General features: G+C 44.1%; 1 protein-coding gene across 3 annotated transcripts in view; it reads right to left on the reverse strand.

The window, feature by feature from the left end:
* LOC139563450 (uro-adherence factor A-like) overlaps positions 1-26,397 on the reverse strand; it is a 296,516-nt gene that overhangs the window by 21,360 nt on the left and 248,759 nt on the right. The gene's annotated exons all lie outside the window — the stretch shown is intronic.

Here is a 26,397-nt window from a genome sequence, read left to right on the forward strand (position 1 = left end):
AGGGTGGTGCCAGGTTTCCTCCAGATGTGACTCTTGGCATTCAGGCCAAAGGGTTCAATCTTGGTTTCACCAGACCAGAGAATCTTGTTTCTCACGTCTGAGAGTCTTTAGGTGCCTTTTGGCAAACTCCAAGCAGGCTGTCATGTGCCTTTTACTGAGGAGTGGCTTTCGTCTGGCCACTCTACCATAAAGGCCTGATTTGTGGAGTGCTGCAGAGATGGTTGTCCTTCTGGAAGGTTCTCCCATTTCTACAGCAGAATTCTAGAGCTCTGTCAGAGTGACAATCGGGTTCTTGGTCACCTCCCTGACCAAGGCCCTTCTTCCCCGATTGCTCCGTTTGGCTGGGTGACCAGCTCTAGGAAGAATCTTGGTGGTTCCAAGATTCTTCAAATAATTAAGAATGATGAACCACTAACCATTGGTGGACAAGTGATACACTGCATTTAAATAATTGAGGATAACACAATAATGTTTTACAACTTCTTTTCCATTATGGTCCTCTGCACAAACATACATGAATACAAATACATCATTCCAACAGCACCAACAAGGGGGGAAACAGTACAATAAACGTTAAAGATGGGAGTGAAATATTCAGTGCATTTTGAGAGGTTCATGACATGTTCTCTAAAGGATCACTGCACTAGCCAACGGGACAGGAACAATGCATTTAGAGAGGTTTATGACATGTTCTCTAAAGGATCACTGCACTAGCCAACGGGACAGGAACAATGCATTTTGAAAGTATTCAGACCCCTTGACATTTTCCACATGTTGTTATGTTTCAGACTTATTCTCAAATTGATTAAATTGTTGTTTTTTTGTAAATCTACACACAATAAACCATATTGACAAAGCAGGTTTTTAGAAAATGTTAAAAAATGTATATATATATAAAAATTACATAAATTTTAGAATAAGGCTGTAACGAAACAACATGTGGAAAAACTGAAGGGGTCTGAATACTTTCCAAATACACTGTACTCTGTTTACGTGAGACCCGCCTTCTTCTGCCTTCTACGGAATTAAAACGTCATTATTCACTTAGAAATTCACAATAATTCTAAGAACTGTTTACCAAGTAACGTCATGCTACATTGAAAGATCACAAGACAGGATACACAGCACTTAATGCACACAGTCACTAACTGTTAACCCTGTGTTGTTACCAACATGTTACAGTCACTAACTGTTAACCCTGTGCTGCTACCAACATGTTACAGTCACTAACCATTAACCCTGTGCTGCTACCAACATGTTACAGTCACTAACCATTAACCCCGTGTTGCTACCGACATGTTACAGTCACTAACTGTTAACCCTGTGTTGATACCAACATGTTACAGTCACTAACCATTAACCCTGTGTTGCTACCAACATGTTACAGTCACGAACCATTAACCCTGTGTTGTTACCAACATGTTACAGTCACTAACCATTAACCCTGTGTAGATACCAACATGTTACAGTCACTAACCATTAACCCTGTGTTGCTACCAACATGTTAGAGTCACTAACTGTTAACCCTGTGTTGCTACCAACATATTACAGTCACTAACCATTAACCCTGTGTTGATACCAACATGTTACAGTCACTAACCGTTAACCCTGTGTTGATACCAACGTGTTACAGTCACTAACCATTAACACTGTGTTGCTACCAACATGTTACAGTCACTAACCATTAACCCTGTGTTGCTACCAACATGTTACAGTCACTAACCTTTAACCCTGTGTTGCTACCAACATGTTACAGTCACTAACCATTAACCCTGTTTTGCTACCAACATGTTACAGTCACTAACCATTAACCCTGTGTTGATACCAACATGTTACAGTCACTAACCATTAACCCTGTGTTGCTACCAACATATTACAGTCACTAACCATTAACCCTGTGTTGATACCAACATGTTACAGTCACTAACCATTAACCCTGTGTTGCTACCAACATGTTACAGTCACTAACCATTAACCCTGTGTTGCTACCAACATGTTACAGTCACGAACCATTAACCCTGTGTTACTACCAACATGTTACAGTCACTAACCATTAACCCTGTGTTGCTACCAACATGTTACAGTCACTAACCGTTAACCCTGTGTTACTACCAACATGTTACAGTCACGAACCATTAACCCTGTGTTACTACCAACATGTTACAGTCACTAACCTTTAACCCTGTGTTGTTACCAACATGTTACAGTCACTAACCGTTAACCCTGTGTTGCTACCAACATGTTACAGTCACTAACCATTAACCCTGTGTTACTACCAACATGTTACAGTCACTAACCTTTAACCCTGTGTTGTTACCAACATGTTACAGTCACTAACCGTTAACCCTGTGTTGCTACCAACATGTTACAGTCACTAACCATTAACCCTGTGTTACTACCAACATGTTACAGTCACTAACCTTTAACCCTGTGTTGATACCAACATGTTACAGTCACTAACTGTTAACCCTGCATTTGTATTTGTATTTGTATTTATTATTGATCCCCATTAGTTCCTGCCAAGGCAGCAGCTACTCTTCCTGGGGTTTATTATGGATCCCCTAGTTCTTTCCAAGGCAGGAGCTTCTCTTCCTGGGGTTTATTATGGATCCCCATTAGTTCCTGCCAAGGCAGCAGCTACTCTTCCTGGTGTTTATTATGGATCCCCATTAGTTCCTGCCAAGGCAGCAGCTACTCTTCCTGGTATTTATTATGGATCCCCATTACCTCCTGCCCAAGCAGCAGCTACTCTTCCTGGTGTTTATTATGGATCCCCATTAGTTCCTGCCAAGGCAGCAGCTACTCTTCCTGGGGTTTATTATGGATCCCCGTTAGTTCCTTCCAAGGCAGCAGCTACTCTTCCTTGGGTCTTGCAAAATTAAGGCAGTTATAAAAATTTTAAAACATTACAATACATTCATAACAGATTTCACAACACACTAAGTGTGTGTCCTCAGGTCCATACTCCACTACCACATGTCTACACCACAAAATCAATGTGTACGTGTGTGTATAGTGCGTATGCTATCGTGTGTGTGTGTGTATGCACGTGTCTGTGCCTATGTTTGTGTTGCTTCACAGTCCCAGCTTTCCAGGTGTTTTTTTTATCTGTTTTTTAAATCTGATTCTACTGCTGCATCAGTTACTTGATGTGGAATAGAGTTCCATGTAGTCATTGCTCTATGTAGTACTGTGGGCCTCCCATAGTCTGTTCTGGACTAAGGGGACTGTGGAGAGACCTCTGGTTGCATGTATTGTGGGGTATGCATGGGTGTCTGAGCTGTGTGCTAGTCGTTTAAACAGACAGCTCAGTGCATTCAGCTTGTCAACACTTCTTACAAAAACAAGTAGTGATGAAATCAATCTCTCCTCCATTTTCAGACAGGAGAGATTGACATGTATATTATTAATATTTGCACTTTGTGTACATCCAAGGGCAATCCGTGCTGCCCTGTTCTGAGAAAATTGCAATTTTCCTAAGTCCCTCTTTGTGGCACCTGACCACACGACTGAAAGCACGTATATACTACCATCGGGACATTAAAAACTGTAATATCTTATGTTTCACCAAGTCGTGGCTGAACGACGATTCTAAGAACACACAGCTGTCGGATTATACACTCTATCTGCAGGACAGAACAGCAGCCTCTGGTAAGACACGGGGTGGGGGTTATACACTCTATCTGCAGGACAGAACAGCAGCCTCTGGTAAGACACGGGGTGGGGGTTATACACTCTATCTGCAGGACAGAACAGCAGCCTCTGGTAAGACACGGGGTGGTGGGTTATACACTCTATCAGCAGGACAGAACAGCAGCCTCTGGTAAGACACGGGGTGGTGGGTTATACACTCTATCAGCAGGACAGAACAGCAGCCTCTGGTAAGACACGGGGTGGCAGGTTATACACTCTATCTGCAGGACAGAACAGCAGCCTCTGGTAAGACTGGGGGTGGTGGGTTATACACTCTATCAGCAGGACAGAACAGCAGCCTCTGGTAAGACACGGGGTGGTGGGTTATACACTCTATCAGCAGGACAGAACAGCAGCCTCTGGTAAGACACGGGGTGGTGGGTTATACACTCTATCAGCAGGACAGAACAGCAGCCTCTGGTAAGACACGGGGTGGTGGGTTATACACTCTATCAGACAGGACAGAACAGCAGCCTCTGGTAAGACACGGGGTGGTGGGTTATACACTCTATCAGCAGGATAGAACAGCAGCCTCTGGTAAGACACGGGGTGGCAGGTTATACACTCTATCTGCAGGACAGAACAGCAGCCTCTGGTAAGACACGGGGTGGTGGGTTATACACTCTATCAGCAGGATAGAACAGCAGCCTCTGGTATGACATGGGGCGGGGACCTATGCATTTATGTAAACAACAGCTGGTGCAAGATATCTAAGGAAGTCTCAAAGTTTTGCTCACCTGAGGTAGAGTATCTCATGATAAGCTGTAGACCACACTATCTACCTAGAGAGTTTACATCTGTATTTTTTGTGGCTGTCTACATACCAACACAGACCGATGCTGGCACTAAAACCACACTCAATGAGCTGTATACCGCCATAAGAAAACTGGAAAATGCTCATCCAAAGGTGGTGCTCCTAGTGGCTTTAATGCAGAGAAACTTAAATCAGTTTTACCTCATTTATATCAGCATGTTAAATGTGCAACAAGAGGAAAAACCTCTAGACCATCTTTACTCCACACAGAGAGACACGTACGAAGCTCTCCCTCGCCCTCCATTTGGGGAATCTGATCATAACTCTATCCCTCCTGATTCCTGCTTACAAGCAAAAATTAAAGCAGGAAGCACCAGTTACTCGGTCTATAAAAAAGTTGTCAGATGAAGCAGATGCTAAACTACAGGGCTGTTTTGCCATCACATACTGGAATATGTTCCGGGATTCTTCCGATGGCATTGAGGAGTACAACACATCAGTCACTGGCTGTATCAATAAGTGCATTGAGGACGTCGTCCCCATAGTGACTGTACGTACATACCCCAACCAGAAGCCATGGATAACAGGCAACATTCGCACTGAGCTAAAGGGTAGAGCTGACGCTTTCAAGGAGCGGGACTCTAACCCGGAAACTTATAATAAATCCCGCTATGCCCTGCGACGAACCATCAAACAGGCAAAGTGTCAATACAGGGCTAAGATCGAATCGTACTACACCAGCTCTGATGCTTGTCGGATGTGGCTGGACTTGCAAACTATTACAGACTACAAAGGGAAGCACAACCGAGAGCCCAGTGACACGAACCTACCAGACGAGCTAAATAACTTCTATACTTGCTTCGAGGCAAGTAACGCTGAAGCATGCAAGAAAGCATCAGCTGCTCCGGATGACTGTGTGATCACGCTCTCCGCAGCCACTGTAAGATCTTTAAACAGGTCAACATTCACAAGGCAGCTGGGCCAGATAGATTACCAGGACGTGTGCTCTAAGCATGCGCTGATCAACTGGCAAGTGTCTTCACTGACATTTTCAACCTCTCCCTGTCTCAGTCAGTAATACCAACATGTTTCAAGCAGACCACCATAGTCCCTGTGCCCAAGAACACTAAGGTAACCTGCCTAAATGACTACCGACCTGTAGCACTCACGTCTGTAGCCATGAAATGCTTTGAAAGGCTGGTCATGGCTCACATCAACACCATTATCCGAGAAAACCTAGATCCACTCCAATTTGCATACAACAGATCCACAGATGATAAAATCTCTATTGCACTCCACACTGCCCTTTCCCACTTGGACAAAAGGAACACCTATGTGAGAATGCTGTTCATTGACTACAGCTCAGCGTTCAACACCATAGTGCCCTCAAAGCTCATCACTAAGCTAAGGACTCTGGGACTGAACACCTCCCTTTGCAACTGGATTCTAGACTTCCTGATGCCCCCCCCCCCCCCCCAGGTGGTAAGTGGTAAGGGTAGGTAACAACACATCCACACGCTGATCCTCAACACTGGGGACCTTCGGGGGTGCGTGCTCAGCCCCCTGTACCCCCTGTTCACTCATGACTGCACGGCCAAGCACAACTCCCACATCATCATTAAGTTTGCTGATGACACAACAGTGGTATGCCTGATCACCGAGAGAGACCTGACCCTGTGGTGCAAGGACAACATCCCCTCCCTCAACGTGATGAAGACAAAGGAGATGATTGTGGACTACAGGAAAAGGAGTACCGAGCACCCCCCCATTCTCATCGACGGGGCTGTAGTGGAGCAGGTTGAGAGCTTCAAGTTCCTTGGCGTCCACATCACCAACAAACTAACATGGTCCAAGCACACCAAGACAGTCGTGAAGAGGGCAGGACGAAACCTATTCCTCCTCAGGAGACTCAGAAAATTTGGCATGGGTGCTCAGATCCTCAAAAGGTTTTACAGCTGCACCATCGAGAGCATCCTGACTGGTTGCATCACTGCCTGTTATGGCAACTGCTCAGCCTCCGACCTCAAGGCACTACAGCGGGTAGTGCGTACGACCCAGGACATCACCGGGGCCAAGCTTCCTGCCATCCAGGACCTCTATACCAGGCGGTGTCAGAGGAAGGCCCTAAAAATTGCCAAAGACTCCAGCCACCCTAGTCATAGACTGTTCTCTCTGCTACCGCACGTCAAGCGGTACCGGAGCGTCAAGTCTAGGTCCAAGAGGCTTGTAAACAGCTTCTACCCCCAAGCCTTAAGACTCCTGCACAGCTAATCAAATGGCTACCCAGACTATTGCAGTTTCACCCCGCCCCCCCCCACGCTGCTTCTACCCTCTGTTATTATCTATGCATAGCCACATTAATAACCCTACCTGCATGTACATAATTACCTCAATTACCTCGACACAGGTGCCCCCGCACATTGACACATTGACTCTGAACCGGTACCCCCTGTATATAACCCCACTATTGTTATTTACATTGTTGGTTAAGGGCTTGTTAGTAAGCATTTCATTGTAAGGTCTACTACACCTGTTGTTTCGGCACATGTGACAAATAACATTTTATTTTATTTGAACAGTGGTCCAGGTGTGACAAAACTAGGGCCTGAAGGACCTGCCTTGTTGATAGTGCTGTTAAGAAGGTAGAAACTAGGGCCTGTAGGACCTGCCTTGTTGATAGTGCTGTTAAGAAGGTAGAAACTAGGGCCTGTAGGACCTGCCTCGTTGATAGTGTTGTTAAGAAGGTAGAAACTAGGGCCTGTAGGACCTGCCTTGTTGATAGTGTTGTTAAGAAGGTAGAAACTAGGGCCTGTAGGACCTGCCTTGTTGATAGTGCTGTTAAGAAGGCAGAGCAGCGCTTTATTATGGACAGACTTCTCCCCATCTTAGCTACTGTTGTATCAATATGTTCTGACCATGACAGTTTACAATCCAGGGATACTCCAAGCAGTTTAGTCTCCTCAACTTGATCAATTTCCATATTATTTATTACAATATTTATTTGAGATTTAGGTTTTAGTGAATGATTTTTGAAAGTTTTTGAAATATTTAGGACTAACTTATTCCTTATGTTAACAGTTGATGTTATTCTTCGACAACACAGACCCCAAAGCAAATCAGGGGGAGAAAAATATATTTATTTAAAGAGAACAAATCATAGTTATTATGCTAGAAAGTGGATGGTCAATGCTCATTCTTCCCTGTTCTCGTTGTTTCTCCACTGAACAAAGAGACAGGATGTAGTTTATACCAAAACGTAGCCTGTGGTTGACCAAATAGAATTCATTGCAGTAAAATGTTTACAATTTTTATTTCACCAGGTAGGCCAGTTGAGAACAAGTTCTCATTTACAACTAGAAAAGTCTATATACAGTGTGTGCAAATGAGGTAAGATAAGGGAGGTAAGGCAATGAATAGGCCATAGTGGCGAAATAATGGCGAAATAATTGCAATGTAGCAATTAAACACTGGAGTGATAGATGTGCAGGAGATGAATGTGCAAGTAGAGATACTGGGGTGCAAATGAGCAAAAAAATAAAAATAACAGTATGGGGATCAGGTAGTTGGATGGGCTATTTATAGATGTACAGCTGCAGTGATCTGAGAGCTGCTCTGACAGCTGGTGCTTAAAGTTAGAGAGGGAGATATGAGTCTCCAGCTTCATTGATTTTTGCAAGTCACTGGCAGCAGAGAACTGGAAGGAAAGGTGGCCAAAAGAGGAATTGGCTTTGGGGATGACCAGTGAAATATACCTGCTGGAGCGCGTGTTGCGGATGGGTGCTGCTATGGTGCCCAGTTAGCTGAGATAAGGCGGGGCTTTACCTAGCAAAGACTTATAGATGACCTGGAGCCAGTGGGTTTGGAGAGGAGTATGAAGCGAGGGCCAGCCAACGAGAGCATACAGGTCGCAGTGGTGGGTAGTATATGGGGCATTGGTGACAAAACGGATGGCACTGTGATAGACTCCATCCAGTTTGCCGAGTAGAGTGTTGGGGGCTATTTTGTAAATGACTTCGCCGAAGTAAAGGATCGGCAGGATAGTCAGTTTTACGAGGGTATGTTTGGCAGCATGAGTGAAGGAGCGTTTGTTGCGAAATAGGAAGCCGATTCTAGATTTCATTTTGGATTGGAGATGTTTAATGTGAGTCTGGAAGGAGAGTTTACAGTCTAACCAGACATCTAGGTATTTGTAGTTGTCCAGATATTCTAATTCAGAACCGTCCAGAGTAGTGATGGCAGTCGGGCGGGCAGGTGCGGGCAGCGATCGGTTGAAGAGCATGCATTTAGTTTTACTTGCATTTAAGAGCAGTTGGGGGCCACGGAAGGAGTGTTGTATGGCATTGAAGCTCGTCTGGAGGTTAGTTCACACAGTGTCCAAGGAATGGCCAGAAGTATACAGAATGGTGTCGTCTGCGTAGAGGTGGATCAGAGACTCACCAGCAGCAAGAGCAACATCATTGATGTTGTAAAATGTAACCAATGAGAACTTGTCCTAAGTAGCTATGAGTCCCGGACTGGAACCCAGAACCCAGATTCTAAACAGATGTTGAACTGAAAAATAACCCGTGTCCCTGACCCATTAATCTTCAGTTACCCATTACAGAAAAACAACTAGAGACATTGATCCCTGGTTCTCTGCGTTGTGTATTTATCTTCAATATTCTTACACTTGCCACGCATTCTGAAACTAACTGCAGCTCTTTGTTAAGAGTTAACCCTGTGTTGTTACAAACACATTATAGTCACTAACCGTTAACCCTGTGTTGATACCAACATGTTACAGTCACTAACCGTTAACCCTGTGTTGATACCAACATGTTACAGTCACTAACCATTAACCCTGTGTTGATACCAACATGTTACAGTCACTAACCATTAACCCTGTGTTGATACCAACATGTTACACAGTCACTAACCATTAACCCTGTGTTGATACCAACATGTTACACAGTCACTAACCATTAACCCTGTGTTGCTACCAACATGTTACAGTCACTAACCATTAACCCTGTGCTGCTACCAACATGTTACAGTCACTAACCATTAACCCTGTGTTGCTACCAACACATTATAGTCACTAACCATTAACCCTGTGTTGATACCAACATGTTACACAGTCACTAACCATTAACCCTGTGTTGCTACCAACATGTTACAGTCACTAACCATTAACCCTGTGCTGCTACCAACATGTTACAGTCACTAACCATTAACCCTGTGTTGCTACCAATATGTTACAGTCACTAACCATTAACCCTGTGTTGATACCAACATGTTACAGTCACTAACCATTAACCCTGTGCTGCTACCAACATGTTACAGTCACTAACCATTAATCCTGTGTTGCTACCAACATGTTACAGTCACTAACCATTAACACTGTGTTACTACCAATAGGTTACAGTCACTAACCGTTAACCCTGTGTTGATACCAACATGTTACAGTCACTAACTGTTAACCCTGTGTTGCTACAAACACATTATAGTCACTAACCATTAACACTGTGTTACTACCAATATGTTACAGTCACTAACCGTTAACCCTGTGTTGCTACCAACATGTTACAGTCACTAACTGTTAACCCTGTGTTGCTACAAACACATTATAGTCACTAACCGTTAACCCTGTGTTGATACCAACATGTTACAGTCACTAAGCATTAACCCTGTGTTGCTACAAACACATTATAGTCACTAACCGTTAACCCTGTGTTGTTACCAACATGTTACAGTCACTAACCATTAACCCTGTGTTGATACCAACATGTTACAGTCACTAAGCATTAACCCTGTCTTGCTACCAACATGTTAGTCACTAAGCATTAACCCTGTCTTGCTACCAACATGTTACAGTCACTAACCATTAATCCTCTGTTGCTACCAACATGTTACAGTCACTAACCATTAACCCTGTGTTGTTACCAACATGTTACAGTCACTAACCATTAACCCTGTGTTGATACCAACATGTTACAGTCACTAACCATTAACCCTGTGTTACTACCAACATGTTACAGTCACTAACCATTAACCCTGTGTTGTTACCAACATGTTACAGTCACTAACCATTAATCCTGTGTTGCTACCAACATGTTACAGTCACTAACCATTAACCCTGTGTTACTACCAACATGTTACAGTCACTAACCATTAACCCTGTGCTCATACCAACATGTTACAGTCACTAACCATTAACCCTGTGTTGTTACCAACATGTTACAGTCACTAACCATTAACCCTGTGTTGTTACCAACATGTTACAGTCACTAACCATTAATCCTGTGTTACTACCAACATGTTACAGTCACTAACCATTAACCCTGTGCTGATACCAACATGTTACAGTCATTAACCATTAACCCTGTGTTGTTACCAACATGTTACAGTCACTAACCATTAATCCTGTGTTGCTACCAACATGTTACAGTCACTAACCATTAACCCTGTGCTGCTACCAACATGTTACAGTCACTAACCATTAACCCTGTGCTGATACCAACATGTTACACAGTCACTAACCATTAACCCTGTGTTGATACCAACATGTTACACAGTCACTAACCATTAACCCTGTGTTGTTACCAACATGTTACAGTCACTAACCATTAACCCTGTGCTGCTACCAACATGTTACAGTCACTAACCATTAACCCTGTGTTGCTACCAATATGTTACAGTCACTAACCATTAACCCTGTGTTGATACCAACATGTTACAGTCACTAACCATTAACCCTGTGCTGCTACCAACATGTTACAGTCACTAACCATTAATCCTGTGTTGCTACCAACATGTTACAGTCACTAACCATTAACACTGTGTTACTACCAATAGGTTACAGTCACTAACCGTTAACCCTGTGTTGATACCAACATGTTACAGTCACTAACTGTTAACCCTGTGTTGCTACAAACACATTATAGTCACTAACCATTAACACTGTGTTACTACCAATATGTTACAGTCACTAACCGTTAACCCTGTGTTGCTACCAACATGTTACAGTCACTAACTGTAACCCTGTGTTGCTACCAACATGTTACAGTCACTAACCATTAACCCTGTGTTGATACCAACATGTTACAGTCACTAAGCATTAACCCTGTCTTGCTACCAACATGTTAGTCACTAAGCATTAACCCTGTCTTGCTACCAACATGTTACAGTCACTAACCATTAATCCTCTGTTGCTACCAACATGTTACAGTCACTAACCATTAACCCTGTGTTGCTACCAACATGTTACAGTCACTAACTGTTAACCCTGTGTTGATACCAACATGTTACAGTCACTAACCATTAACCCTGTGTTGATACCAACATGTTACAGTCACTAACCATTAACCCTGTGTTAATACCAACATGTTACAGTCACTAACCAATAACCCTGTGTTACTACCAACATGTTACAGTCACTAACCATTAATCCTGTGTTGATACCAACATGTTACAGTCACTAACCATTAACCCTGTGTTGATACCAACATGTTACAGTCACTAACCATTAACCCTGTGCTGCTACCAACATGTTACAGTCACTAACTGTTAACCCCGTGTTGCTACCAACATGTTACAGTCACTAACCATTAACCCTGTGTTGATACCAACATGTTACAGTCACTAACCTTTAACCCTGTGTTACTACCAACATGTTACAGTCACTAACTGTTAACCCTGTGTTGATACCAACATGTTACAGTCACTAACCATTAACCCTGTGTTGCTACCAACATGTTACAGTCACTAACCATTAACCCTGTGTTGCTACCAACATGTTACAGTCACTAACCATTAACCCTGTGCTGCTACCAACATGTTACAGTCACTAACCATTAACCCTGTGTTGCTACCAACATGTTACAGTCACTAACCATTAACCCTGTGTTACTACCAACATGTTACAGTCACTAACCATTAACCCTGTGTTGATACCAACATGTTACAGTCACTAACCATTAACCCTGTGTTGATACCAACATGTTACAGTCACTAACCATTAACCCTGTGCTGCTACCAACATGTTACAGTCACTAACTGTTAACCCTGTGTTACTACCAACATGTTACAGTCACTAACCATTAACCCTGTGTTACTACCAACATGTTACAGTCACTAACCATTAACCCTGTGTTACTACCAACATGTTACCGTCACTAACCAGTAACCCTGTGTTGCTACCAACATGTTACAGTCACTAACCATTAACCCTGTGTTACTACCAACATGTTACAGTCACTAACCATTAACCCTGTGTTGTTACCAACATGTTACAGTCACTAACCATTAACCCTGTGTTGATACCAACATGTTACAGTCACTAACCATTAACCCTGTGTTACTACCAACATGTTACAGTCACTAACCATTAACCCTGTGTTGCTACCAACATGTTACAGTCATTAACCATTAACCCTGTGTTGTTACCAACATGTTACAGTCACTAACCATTAATCCTGTGTTGCTACCAACATGTTACAGTCACTAACCATTAACCCTGTGTTACTACCAACATGTTACAGTCACTAACCATTAACCCTGTGCTCATACCAACATGTTACAGTCACTAACCATTAACCCTGTGTTGTTACCAACATGTTACAGTCACTAACCATTAACCCTGTGTTGTTACCAACATGTTACAGTCACTAACCATTAATCCTGTGTTACTACCAACATGTTACAGTCACTAACCATTAACCCTGTGCTGATACCAACATGTTACAGTCATTAACCATTAACCCTGTGTTGTTACCAACATGTTACAGTCACTAACCATTAATCCTGTGTTGCTACCAACATGTTACAGTCACTAACCATTAACCCTGTGCTGCTACCAACATGTTACAGTCACTAACCATTAACCCTGTGCTGATACCAACATGTTACAGTCACTAACCATTAACCCTGTGTTGCTACCAACATGTTACAGTCACTAACCATTAACCCTGTGTAGATACCAACATGTTACAGTCACTAACCATCAACCCTGTGTTGCTACCAACATGTTACAGTCACTAACCATTAACCCTGTGTTGCTACCAACATGTTACAGTCACTAACCATTAACCCTGTGCTGCTACCAACATGTTACAGTCACTAACCATTAACCCTGTGTTGCTATGTTAATATTGTGAATGAGAGTAAAGACTCCTTTAAAGGTCATCTGTTTTCATACAGGAGTCATTTTTTATATTTATCAAGTCAGCTGAGAGCAAATTCTTATTTTCAACGACGGCCCCAGACAACACTAGGCCAATTGTGCGTCGCCCTATGGGACTGCTAATCACAGCCGGATGTGATGCAGCCTGGATGTGAACCAGGGACTGTAGTGACTCTCCTCTTGCACAGAAATACGGATTTTTTACTTTTCTTTTCATTTCTTTTTTTCTTGTATGATGATACTGCTCTCCTGCCGTCTGACGTCCCTGCCACCAGTTACGCACCCCTTACAAAAGAGTCGGCCCGATAATTAAACCCTGTGGTACCCCCATAGAGAGTGCCAGAGGTCCGGACAACATGCCCTCTGATTTGACACATTGAACTCTGTCTGAGAACTAGTTGATGAACCAGGCAAGGTAGTCATTTGACCTGATCCATTATTTTTTGTCCAGCTCTCGTCTCCCTCATCATCAACTTGTCTTCCAGAAGGTGGACTCCTGCTACCAGTTTCTCTATAGAACAATGTGTGAGATGATTAGTGAAGTCAGATGTGGTGCTTGGTTGGAACTAAACCCTGCAATACCTATTCACTCCAGGACAAGGGTTAAAAGTCCCTGAACTGACAGAATGTGATCTTGTACAACGATATAGAGTCTGTAGACAGTCTGTAGATACAGAATCAACCATGTAAATATAGTTAGGAGAATATGAATAGTTATAAGGACTATATATTACACAGCTACATGTGTGTAGATATCTCCTTCAGTTATTGTCATAATGTCATAACACATCGTGGAAGTTAGAGTAGCAGTGATAGAGTGTATTACCCCGGCGCATAGAGCAATAAATATGCTGATAGATTTTAGGTAGCCTTGTTCTAAAACTTGCTTTGTTAAAATCCCCAGCTACAATAAATGCATCCTCAGGATATATGGTTTCCAGTTTACATAGAGTCCAGTGAAGTTCCACTTCTAGTTCCTCCCAAACCCGGATCCGGGAGCACCCCCATCAGTAAAAAAGCTGACTAGCATAGCCTAGCATAGCGTCACAAGTAAATACTAGCATCTAAATATCATTAAATCACAAGTCCAAGACACCAAATGAAAGATACAGATCTTGTGAATAAAGCCATCATTTCTGATTTTTTAAATGTTTTACAGGGAAGACACAATATGTAAATCTATTAGCTAACCACGTTAGCAAAAGACACCACTTTCTTACTCCACCATTTTTTTACTCCATCAGTAGCTATCACAAATTCGACCAAATAAAGATATAAATAGCCACTAACCAAGAAACAACTTCATCAGATGACAGTCTGATAACTTCTTGAGCCTATGGGGGGTGCTGTTTCGACTTAGCATAAATTGGTCTCCAGATTAAACTGCCTAGTACTCAATTCTTGCTCGTACAATATGCATATTATAGTTATTATTGGATAGAAAACACTCTCTAGTTTCTATAGCCATTTGAATTGAGTCTCTGAGTGAAACAGAACTCATTCTACAGCACTTTTCCTGATATGGAGTGAGATTTCAGAAATCTTGGCCTCTGGTCCCAGGTCAGTTTTAATGTCCCTGTGAATGCTATGAGGATACAAACACTGCCTACGCCTTCCTCTAGATGTCAGTAAGTGGTGACAATTTGAATGGAGTCGATTGCGCAATCAGGGCCTGTATAAAAGGCCAAAGACCGGAAGTACCTTTCTTTTGTCCCCTGCGCTTGACGCACGATGGACGTCGGACTGGCCTCTTTCCAAGCTTTGGTTTAGCCAGTAATATATCGCCGGTCATGTTTTTACTCGTTATAGGTGTTAAAAACATCATAAGGTAGTTAATTTCAACCGTTTTATAGCAATTTATATCCGTTTAGTAGAATTTTGAGGCATTTCTTTGTGACGCACTTTGAAGAGTTGGACACTTTTCCTGTAGATGCCGAACGTTAGTGGCCATTTCGACGGGACAAGAGGACATCTTTCGACCAAAAGACGATTAGACCGGAGAAAGGATACATTGCCCAAGATTCTGATGGAAGATCAGCTCATAGTAAGAACTATTTATGATGATAAATCGTTGTTCTGTAGAAAAATGTTAAACGCATATTCCGCCATTTTCTTTGGGGTAGCTTCGCTTTGGCGCACCCGGTATTGCACAGTAAGGATAATTTAAAAAATGTAATTCAGCGATTGCATTAAGAACTAAATTGTCTTTCAATAGCTGTCCACCCTGTATTTTTTAGTCAAGTTTATGAATATTTATTCATTAGACTAGATCACTGTCCAATATGGCGCCCGACATTTTCAGGCCAGTTTTGCTACTATTCTCATTGTATAACCACGTTTTTTTGTGGCTAAATATACACATTTTCGAACAAACTCTATATGTATGTTGTAATATGATGTTACAGGAGTGTCATCGGAAGAATTCTGAGAAGGTTAGTGAAAAAATTAATACATTTTGGTGGTGATAATGCTATCGCTCTTTTTGCCTTGAATCAATGCTCGGGTAACGTTTGCACATGTGGTATGCTAATATAACGATTTATTGTGTTTTCGCTGTAAAACACTTAGAATGTCATGTTTTGTCATTGATTATCATGTCTTGTCCCTGTGCTTCCCCTTCTATTCGTTTCCCTCTGCTGGTCTTATTAGGTTCTTTCCCTCTTTCTATCCCTCTCTCTCCCCCTCCCTCTCTCCCTCTCTCGCTCTCTCTCTCTATCGTTCCGTTCCTGCTCCCAGCTGTTCCTCATTCTCCTAACTACCTCATTTACTCTTTCACACCTGTCCCCTATTTTGCCCTCTGATTAGAGTCCCTATTTCCCCCTCTGTTTTCCGCTTCTGTCCTTGTCGGATCCTTGTTTGATGTTTGCTGTTCTGTGTCCTTGTTCCGCCCTGTCGTGTTTCCACCTTCTTCAGATGCTGCGTGTGAGCAGGTATCTATATCAGCTACGGCCTGCGCCTTCCCGAAGCGACCTGCAGTCTGTGGTCGCGTATCCAGTTGTTCCCCTCTACTGCCTAGAGGATTTCAGTTTTCCTGTTTGACTTTACCTGAGATTATATCCAGGATTATCGTTTTTGTTATAGACTGGAATAAAGACTCTGTTTCTGTTAAGTCGCTTTTGGGTCCTTATTCACCAGCATAACAGAAGGATCCGACCAAGAATGGACCCAGCGACTACGGCTTCTCGCAACACTGCCGTCGAGTTCCAGGGAGCAATGCTCGGCAGACACGAGCAGGAATTGTCAGCTGCTCGTCATGCCGTTGAGACTCTGGCCGCTCAGGTCTCCGACCTCTCAGGACAGTTTCAGAGTCTTCGTCTCGTGCCACCAGCTACTTCCTGGTCTTCCGAGTCTCCGGAACCTAGGGTTAATAACCCACCTTGTTACTCTGGGCAGCCCACTGAGTGCCGCTCCTTTCTCACCCAGTGTGATATTGTGTTCTCTCTCCAGCCCAACACATACTCAAGAGAGAGAGCTCGGATCGCCTACGTCATATCACTCCTTACTGGTCGGGCTCGGGAGTGGGGCACAGCTATCTGGGAGGCAAGGGCTGAGTGTACTAACGATTATCAGAACTTTAAAGAGGAGATGATACGGGTTTTTGATCGTTCAGTTTTTGGGAAGGAGGCTTCCAGGGCCCTGGCTTCCCTATGTCAAGGTGATCGATCCATAACGGATTACTCTATAGAGTTTCGCACTCTTGCTGCCTCCAGTGACTGGAACGAGCCGGCGTTGCTCGCTCGTTTTCTGGAGGGACTCCACGCTGAGGTTAAAGATGAGATTCTCTCCCGGGAGGTTCCTTCCAGCGTGGACTCTTTGATTGCACTCGCCATCCGCATAGAACGACGGGTAGATCTTCGTCACCGAGCTCGTGGAAGAGAGTTCGCGTTAACGGTGTTCCCCCTCTCCGCATCTCAACCATCTCCTCCCACCGGCTCAGAGACTGAGCCCATGCAGCTGGGAGGTATTCGCATCTCGACTAAGGAGAGGGAACGGAGAATCACCAACCGCCTTTGCCTCTATTGCGGTTCTGCTGGACATTTTGTCATTTCATGTCCAGTAAAAGCCAGAGCTCATCAGTAAGCGGAGGGCTACTGGTGAGCGCTACTACTCAGGTCTCTCCATCAAGATCCTGTACTACCTTGTCGGTCCATCTACGCTGGACCGGTTCGGCTGCTTCCTGCAGTGCCTTGATAGACTCTGGGGCTGAGGGTTGTTTTATGGACGAAGCATGGGCTCGGAAACATGACATTCCTCTCAGACAGTTAGGGGAGCCCACGCCCATGTTCGCCTTAGAATGGTAGTCTTCTCCCCAGTATCAGATGTGAGACACTACCTTTAACCCTCACAGTATCTGGTAACCACAGTGAGACCATTTCCTTTTTGATTTTTCGTTCACCTTTTACACCTGTTGTTTTGGGTCATCCCTGGCTAGTATGTCATAATCCTTCTATTAATTGGTCTAGTAATTCTATCCTATCCTGGAATGTTTCTTGTCATGTGAAGTGTTTAATGTCTGCTATCCCTCCTGTTTCTTCTGTCCCCTCTTCTCAGGAGGAACCTGGTGATTTGACAGGAGTGCCGGAGGAATATCATGATCTGCGCACGGTCTTCAGTCGGTCCAGAGCCAACTCCCTTCCTCCTCACCGGTCGTATGATTGTTGTATTGATCTCCTTCCGGGGACCACTCCCCCTCGGGGTAGACTATACTCTCTGTCGGCTCCCGAACGTAAGGCTCTCGAGGATTATCTGTCTGTTTCTCTCGACGCCGGTACCGTGGTGCCTTCTTCCTTCTTTTTTTTTGTTAAGAAGAAGGACGGTACTCTGCGCCCCTGCGTGGATTATCGAGGGCTGAATGACATAACGGTTAAGAATCGTTATCCGCTTCCCCTTATGTCGTCAGCCTTCGAGATTCTGCAGGGAGCCAGGTTCTTTACTAAGTTGGACCTTCGTAACGCTTACCATCTCGTGCGCATCAGAGAGGGGGACGAGTGGAAAACGGCGTTTAACACTCCGTTAGGGCATTTTGAATACCGGGTTCTGCCGTTCGGTCTCGCTAATGCTCCAGCTGTCTTTCAGGCATTAGTTAATGATGTACTGAGAGACATGCTGAACATCTTTGTTTTCGTTTACCTTGACGATATCCTGATTTTTTCACCGTCACTCGAGATTCATGTTCAGCACGTTCGACGTGTACTCCAGCGCCTTTTAGAGAATTGTCTCTACGTGAAGGCTGAGAAGTGCGCCTTTCATGTCTCCTCTGTCACATTTCTCGGTTCTGTTATTTCCGCTGAAGGCATTCAGATGGATCCCGCTAAGGTCCAGGCTGTCAGCGATTGGCCCGTTCCTAAGTCACGTGTCGAGTTGCAGCGCTTTCTCGGTTTCGCTAATTTCTATCGGCGTTTCATTCGTAATTTCGGTCAAGTGGCTGCCCCTCTCACAGCTCTTACTTCTGTCAAGACGTGCTTTAAGTGGTCCGGTTCCGCCCAGGGAGCTTTTGATCTCCTCAAGAAGTGTTTTACATCCGCTCCTATCCTTGTTACTCCTGACGTCACTAAACAATTCATTGTCGAGGTTGACGCTTCAGAGGTGGGCGTGGGAGCCATTCTGTCCCAGCGCTTCCATTCTGACGATAAGGTCCATCCTTGCGCTTAATTTTCTCATCGCCTGTCGCCATCGGAACGCAACTATGATGTGGGTAACCGCGAACTGCTCGCCATCCGCTTAGCCCTAGGCGAATGGCGACAGTGGTTGGAGGGGGCGACCGTTCCTTTTGTCGTTTGGACTGACCATAAGAACCTTGAGTACATCCGTTCTGCCAAACGACTCAATGCACGTCAAGCTCGTTGGGCGTTGTTTTTCGCTCGTTTCGAGTTCGTGATTTCTTATCGCCCGGGAAATAAGAACACCAAGCCTGATGCCTTATCCCGTCTCTTTAGTTCTTCTGTGGCTTCTACCGACCCCGAGGGGATTCTCCCTGAAGGGCGTGTTGTCGGGTTGACTGTCTGGGGAATTGAGAGACAGGTAAAGCAAGCACTCACTCACACTGCGTCGCCGCGCGCTTGTCCTAGTAACCTTCTTTTCGTTCCTGTCTCTACTCGTCTGGCTGTTCTTCAGTGGGCTCACTCTGCCAAGTTAGCTGGCCACCCCGGCGTTCGGGGTACGCTTGCTTCTATTCGCCAGCGGTTTTGGTGGCCTACTCAGGAGCGTGACACGCGCCGTTTCGTGGCTGCTTGTTCGGACTGCGCGCAGACTAAGTCAGGTAACTCTCCTCCTGCCGGTCGTCTCAGACCGCTTCCCATTCCTTCTCGACCATGGTCTCACATCGCCTTAGACTTTATTACCGGTCTGCCTTCGTCTGCGGGGAAGACTGTGATTCTTACGGTTGTCGATAGGTTCTCTAAGGCAGCACATTTCATTCCCCTCGCTAAGCTTCCTTCCGCTAAGGAGACGGCACAAATCATCATTGAGAATGTGTTCAGAATTCATGGCCTTCCGTTAGACGCCGTTTCAGACAGAGGCCCGCAATTCACGTCACAGTTTTGGAGGGAGTTCTGTCGTTTGATTGGTGCTTCCGTCAGTCTCTCTTCCGGTTTTCATCCCCAGTCTAACGGTCAAGCAGAAAGGGCCAATCAGACGATTGGTCGCATATTACGCAGCCTTTCTTTTCGAAACCCTGCGTCTTGGGCAGAACTGCTCCCCTGGGCAGAATACGCTCACAACTCGCTTCCTTCGTCTGCTACCGGGCTATCTCCGTTTCAGAGTAGTCTTGGGTACCAGCCTCCTCTGTTCTCGTCCCAGTTCGCCGAGTCCAGCGTTCCCTCCGCTCAGGCTTTTGTCCAACGTTGTGAGCGCACCTGGAGGAGGGTCAGGTCTGCACTTTGCCGTTACAGGGCGCAGACTGTGAGAGCCGCCAATAAACGTAGGATTAAGAGTCCTAGGTATTGTCGCGGTCAGAGAGTGTGGCTTTCCACTCGTAACCTTCCCCTTACGACAGCTTCTCGCAAGTTGACTCCGCGGTTCATTGGTCCGTTCCGTGTCTCTCAGGTCGTCAATCCTGTCGCTGTGCGACTGCTTCTTCCGCGACATCTTCGTCGCGTCCACCCTGTCTTCCATGTCTCCTGTGTCAAGCCTTTTCTTCGCGCCCCCGTTCGTCTTCCCTCCCCCCCCCCCGTCCTTGTCGAGGGCGCACCTATTTACAAGGTACGGAAGATCATGGACATGCGTTCTCGGGGACGTGGTCACCAGTACTTAGTGGATTGGGAGGGTTACGGTCCTGAGGAGAGGAGTTGGGTTCCATCTCGGGACGTGCTGGACCGTTCGTTGATTGATGATTTCCTCCATTGCCGCCAGGGTTCCTCCTCGAGTGCGCCAGGAGGCGCTCGGTGAGCGGGGGGGTACTGTCATGTTTTGTCATTGATTATCATGTCTTGTCCCTGTGCTTCCCCTTCTATTCGTTTCCCTCTGCTGGTCTTATTAGGTTATTTCCCTCTTTCTATCCCTCTCTCTCCCCCTCCCTCTCTCCCTCTCTCGCTCTCTCTCTCTATCGTTCCGTTCCTGCTCCCAGCTGTTCCTCATTCTCCTAACTACCTCATTTACTCTTTCACACCTGTCCCCTATTTTGCCCTCTGATTAGAGTCCCTATTTCCCCCTCTGTTTTCCGCTTCTGTCCTTGTCGGATCCTTGTTTGATGTTTGCTGTTCTGTGTCCTTGTTCCGCCCTGTCGTGTTTCCACCTTCTTCAGATGCTGCGTGTGAGCAGGTATCTATATCAGCTACGGCCTGCGCCTTCCCGAAGCGACCAGCAGTCTGTGGTCGCGTATCCAGTTGTTCCCCTCTACTGCCTAGAGGATTTCAGTTTTCCTGTTTGACTTTACCTGAGATTATATCCAGGATTATCGTTTTTGTTATAGACTGGAATAAAGACTCTGTTTCTGTTAAGTCGCTTTTGGGTCCTTATTCACCAGCATAACATAGAAAATCTGAAATATTGTCTGAATTCACAAGATCTGTGTCTTTCCATTGCTGTGAGCTGTGTATTTTTAAGAAATGTTTTATGATTAGTAATTAGGTAATACACGTTGCTCTCTGTAGTAATTCTAGTCGCTTTGGGGAGATTTGTGATGGTGGCTGCAATGGCAAACTATGATTTATACCTGAAATATGCAAATGTTTCTAACAAAACCTATGCTATACAATAAATATGTTATCAGACTGTCATCTGATGAAGTTGTTTCTTGGTTAGTGGCTATTTATATCTTTATTTGGTCGAATTGGTGATAGCTGGTGATGGAGTGAAAAAATAGTGGAGTAAGAAAAATGGTGTCTTTTGCTAACGTGGTTAGCTAATAGATTTACATATTGTGTCTTCCCTGTAAAACATTTAAAAAATCAGAAATGATGGCTTTATTCACAAGATCTGTATCTTTCATTTGGTGTCTTGGACTTGTGATTTAATGATATTTAGATACTACTATTTACTTGTGACGCTATGCTAGCTATGCTAGTCAGTGGGGGGGGGTGCTCCCGGATCCGGGTTTGGGAGGTGTTAGAGGATAACATATTTATTGTATAGCATATGTTTTGTTAGAAAAATGTGCATATTTCAGGTATAAATCATAGTTTACCATTGCAGCCACCATCACAACTCACCAAAGCGACTAGAATAACTACAGAGAGCAACGTGTATTACCTAATTACTCATCATAAAACATTTCTTAAAAATACACAGCGTACAGCAATTGAAAGACACAGATCTTGTGAATCCAGACAATATTTCAGATTTTCTAAGTGTTTTACAGCGAAAACACAATATAGCGTTATATTAGCATACCACAATAGCATACATTGATTCAAGGCAAAAATAGCGATAACGTATAAACCACCAAAATATATTAATTTTTTCACTAACCTTCTCAGAATTCTTCAGATGACAGTCCTATAATGACAGTCCCCACCTCTTTAAGGAATACCTAGGATAGGATAAAGTAATCCTCCTAACCCCCCCCTCCCCCTTAAAAGAGTTAGATCCACTATTGTAAAGTGGTTGTTCCACTGGATATCATAAGGTGAATGCACCAATTTGTAAGTCGCTCTGGATAAGAGCGTCTGCTAAATGACTTAAATGTAAATGTAATGTCTATAACATCATATTACACAATGCATATAGAGTTTGTTCGAAAATGTGCATATTTAGCGGCACAAATCGTGGTTATACAATGTGATTAGTGGCCAAAAATTCAAGCAATCTGGCTGGCGCCATCTTGGAGAGGCACCTAATCTAATCGAAAACTATTCATAAACTTGACAAAAAAATACAAGTTGGACAGCAAATGAAAGATAAATTAGTTCTTAATGCAATCGCTGTGTTAGATTTTTAAAATTAACCTTACTGCGCAATACAGCGTGCGCCAAAGCGAGACCGCACCATAATTCATGGCGGAAATATTATTTGACATTTGTCAACATAAGTACGAATTAACAGCATAAAGACTGCTTACTATTAGCTGAGCTTCCATCAGAATCTTGGGCAAGGTGTCCTTTCTCCAGAACAATCGTCTTTGGGTTGAAAGATGTCCTCTTCTCCTGTCGAAATAGCAGCCAACGATAGCCACCCACTGGAGAGGTGTCCAACTCGTGAAAGCGCATCACAAAGAAATCCCAGAAAATAGCAATAAACTGCTATAAACTGCTATAAGTCGGTTTAAATTAACTACCTTATGATGTCTTTAACACCTATAACGAATAAAAACATGACCGGAGATATAGAACTACTAAAACGAAAGCGTTTGCAGGACGCCATTGTGATGTCCCTGATGCGCCAGGCGCACCGTTGAAAAGGACGGTACTTCCGTTCCACAGTCTTATATAAGGTCCCAGATTGCGCAATCCACTCCATTCAAATTCTCCCCACTTACTGACATCTAGAGGAAGGCGTATGCAGTGCATGTAACCCCATAGCTTACATGGGGACTTATAAACTGACCCTAGAACAGGGACCTCGATTTCTGAAATCTCACTCCCCGACAGGAAATGTGCTGCAGAATGAGTTCTGTTTCACTCAGAAAAATAATTCAAACGGTTTTAGAAACTAGAGAGTGTTTTCTATCCAATAGTAATAATTATATGCATATTGTACGAGCAAGAATTGAGTACGAGGCAGTTTAATTTGGGAACTCATTTTTCCAAGATCGAAATAGCACCCCCCATAGGCTCAAGAGGATAATTATTAAGTGGACGTAAGGGTAGCAGTGATCGAATGTATTACCCCGGCGTATAGTGCAATAAATATGCTGATAGAATTTAGGTAGCCTTGTTCTCAAATTTGCTTTGTTAAAATCCCCAGCTACAATAAATGCAGCCTAAGGATATATGGTTTCCAGTTTACATAGAGTCCAGTGAAGTTCCTTAAGGGCCGTCTTGGTGTCTGCTTGAGGGGGAATGTACACCGCTGAGACGATGACTGACCAGGATTCTCTTGGGAAAACCTAGTACATGTTCAGTAGGGCGTGTGTTTGTTTCCGTGTGTCCAAATCTAAACTCCATCAGTCTCACCATATTTCAAGTGTTTTCAACAACATTTACAGGACTGTTTATAGTCCTCTACGTTCAACCTTTTTGTTCTCAGGAGATGCAGGAAACAGGAAGGACATGGTCTTTCTGTCATGCAGTGTTTATGTCAGTGTAATAAAACCTAATAAAGACAGAAATACCAACAACAGTAATGATGGAGACAGTAGTGTTGCTGCTATAGTGAACTTTAATGAACTGTGTAGAGAGAGAGATGGACAGAGAGAGAGGGAAGGACAGCGAGAGAGGGGTGGACAGAGAGAGAGAGATGGACAGAGAGAGAGAGATGGACAGAGAGAGAGAGATGGACAGAGAGAGAGAGATGGACAGAGAGAGAGAGATGGACAGAGAGAGAGATGGACAGAGAGAGAGAGATGGACAGAGAGAGAGAGAGATGGACAGAGAAAGAGATGGACAGAGAGAGAGATGGACAGAGAGAGAGGGATGGGCAGAGAGAGAGATGGACAGAGAGAGATGGATGGACAGAGAGAGATGGATGGACAGAGAGAGATGGATGGACAGAGAGAGAGATGGACAAAGAGAGGGATGGACAAAGAGAGGGATGGACAAAGAGAGGGATGGACAGAGAGAGAGGGAAGGACAGAGAGAGAGGGGTGGACAGAGAGAGAGATGGACAGAGAGAGAGAGATGGACAGAGAGAGAGAGATGGACAGAGAGAGAGAGATGGACAGAGAGAGAGATGGACAGAGAGAGAGAGATGGACAGAGAGAGAGAGAGATGGACAGAGAAAGAGATGGACAGAGAGAGAGATGGACAGAGAGAGAGGGATGGGCAGAGAGAGAGATGGACAGAGAGAGATGGATGGACAGAGAGAGATGGATGGACAGAGAGAGATGGATGGACAGAGAGAGAGATGGACAAAGAGAGGGATGGACAAAGAGAGGGATGGACAAAGAGAGGGATGGACAGAGAGAGAGGGAAGGACAGAGAGAGAGGGAAGGACAGAGAGAGAGGGGTGGACAGAGAGAGAGATGGACAGAGAGAGAGATGGACAGAGAGCGCGATGGACAGAGAGAGAGATGGACAAAGAGAGGGATGGACAAAGATGGGATGGACAAAGAGAGGGATGGACAGAGAGAGAGGGAAGGACAGAGAGAGAGGGAAGGACAGAGAGAGAGGGGTGGACAGAGAGAGAGGGGTGGACAAAGAGAGAGAGATGGACAGAGAGAACTTTAATGAACTTTAATGAACTGTGTAGAAGTACCCAGTATTGTATTAAAGTACCCACTAATTATCCAAATCCAGAAAAGAGCCGTTAAATTCTACAACCACCTAAAAGGAAGCGATTCCCAAACCTTCCATAACAAAGCCATCACCTACAGAGAGATGAACCTGGAGAAGAGTCCCCTAAGCAAGCTGGTCCTAGGGCTCTGTTCACAAACACAAACACACCCCACAGAGCCCCAGGACAACAGCACAATTAGACCCAACCAAATCATGAGAAAACAAAAAGATAATTACTTGACACATTGGAAAGAATTAACAAAAAAACAGAGCAAACTAGAATGCTATTTGGCCCTAAACAGAGAGTATACAGTGGCAGAATACCTGACCACTGTGACTGACCCAAACTTAAGGAAAGCTTTGACTATGTACAGACTCAGTGAGCATAGCCTTGCTATTGAGAAAGGCCGCCGTAGGCAGACATGGCTCTCAAGAGAAGACAGGCTATGTGCTCACTGCCCACAAAATGAGGTGGAAACTGAGCTGCACTTCCTAACCTCCTGCCCAATGTATGACCATATTAGAGAGACATATTTCCCTCAGATTACACAGATCCACAAAGAATTCGAAAACAAATCCAATTTTGATAAACTCCCATATCTACTGGGTGAAATTCCACAGTGTGCCATCACAGCAGCAAGATTTGTGACCTGTTGCCACAAGAAAAGGGCAACAAGTGAAGAACAAACACCATTGTAAATACAACCCATATTTATGTTTATTTATTTTAACTTGTGTGCTTTAACCATTTGTACATTGTTACAACACTGCATGTATATAATATGACATTTGTCATGTCTTTATTGTTTTGAAACTTCTGTATGTGTAATGTTTACTGTTCATTTTTATTGTTTATTTCACTTTTGTATATTATCTACCTCACTTGCTTTGGCAATGTTAACACATGTTTCCCATGCCAATAAAGCCCCTTGAATTGAATTGAATTGAATTGAGAGAGGGATGGACAAAGAGAGAGATGG

This window comes from Salvelinus alpinus, chromosome 34 (genome assembly GCF_045679555.1).
Source record: "Salvelinus alpinus chromosome 34, SLU_Salpinus.1, whole genome shotgun sequence".
Classification (NCBI taxonomy): domain Eukaryota; kingdom Metazoa; phylum Chordata; class Actinopteri; order Salmoniformes; family Salmonidae; genus Salvelinus; species Salvelinus alpinus.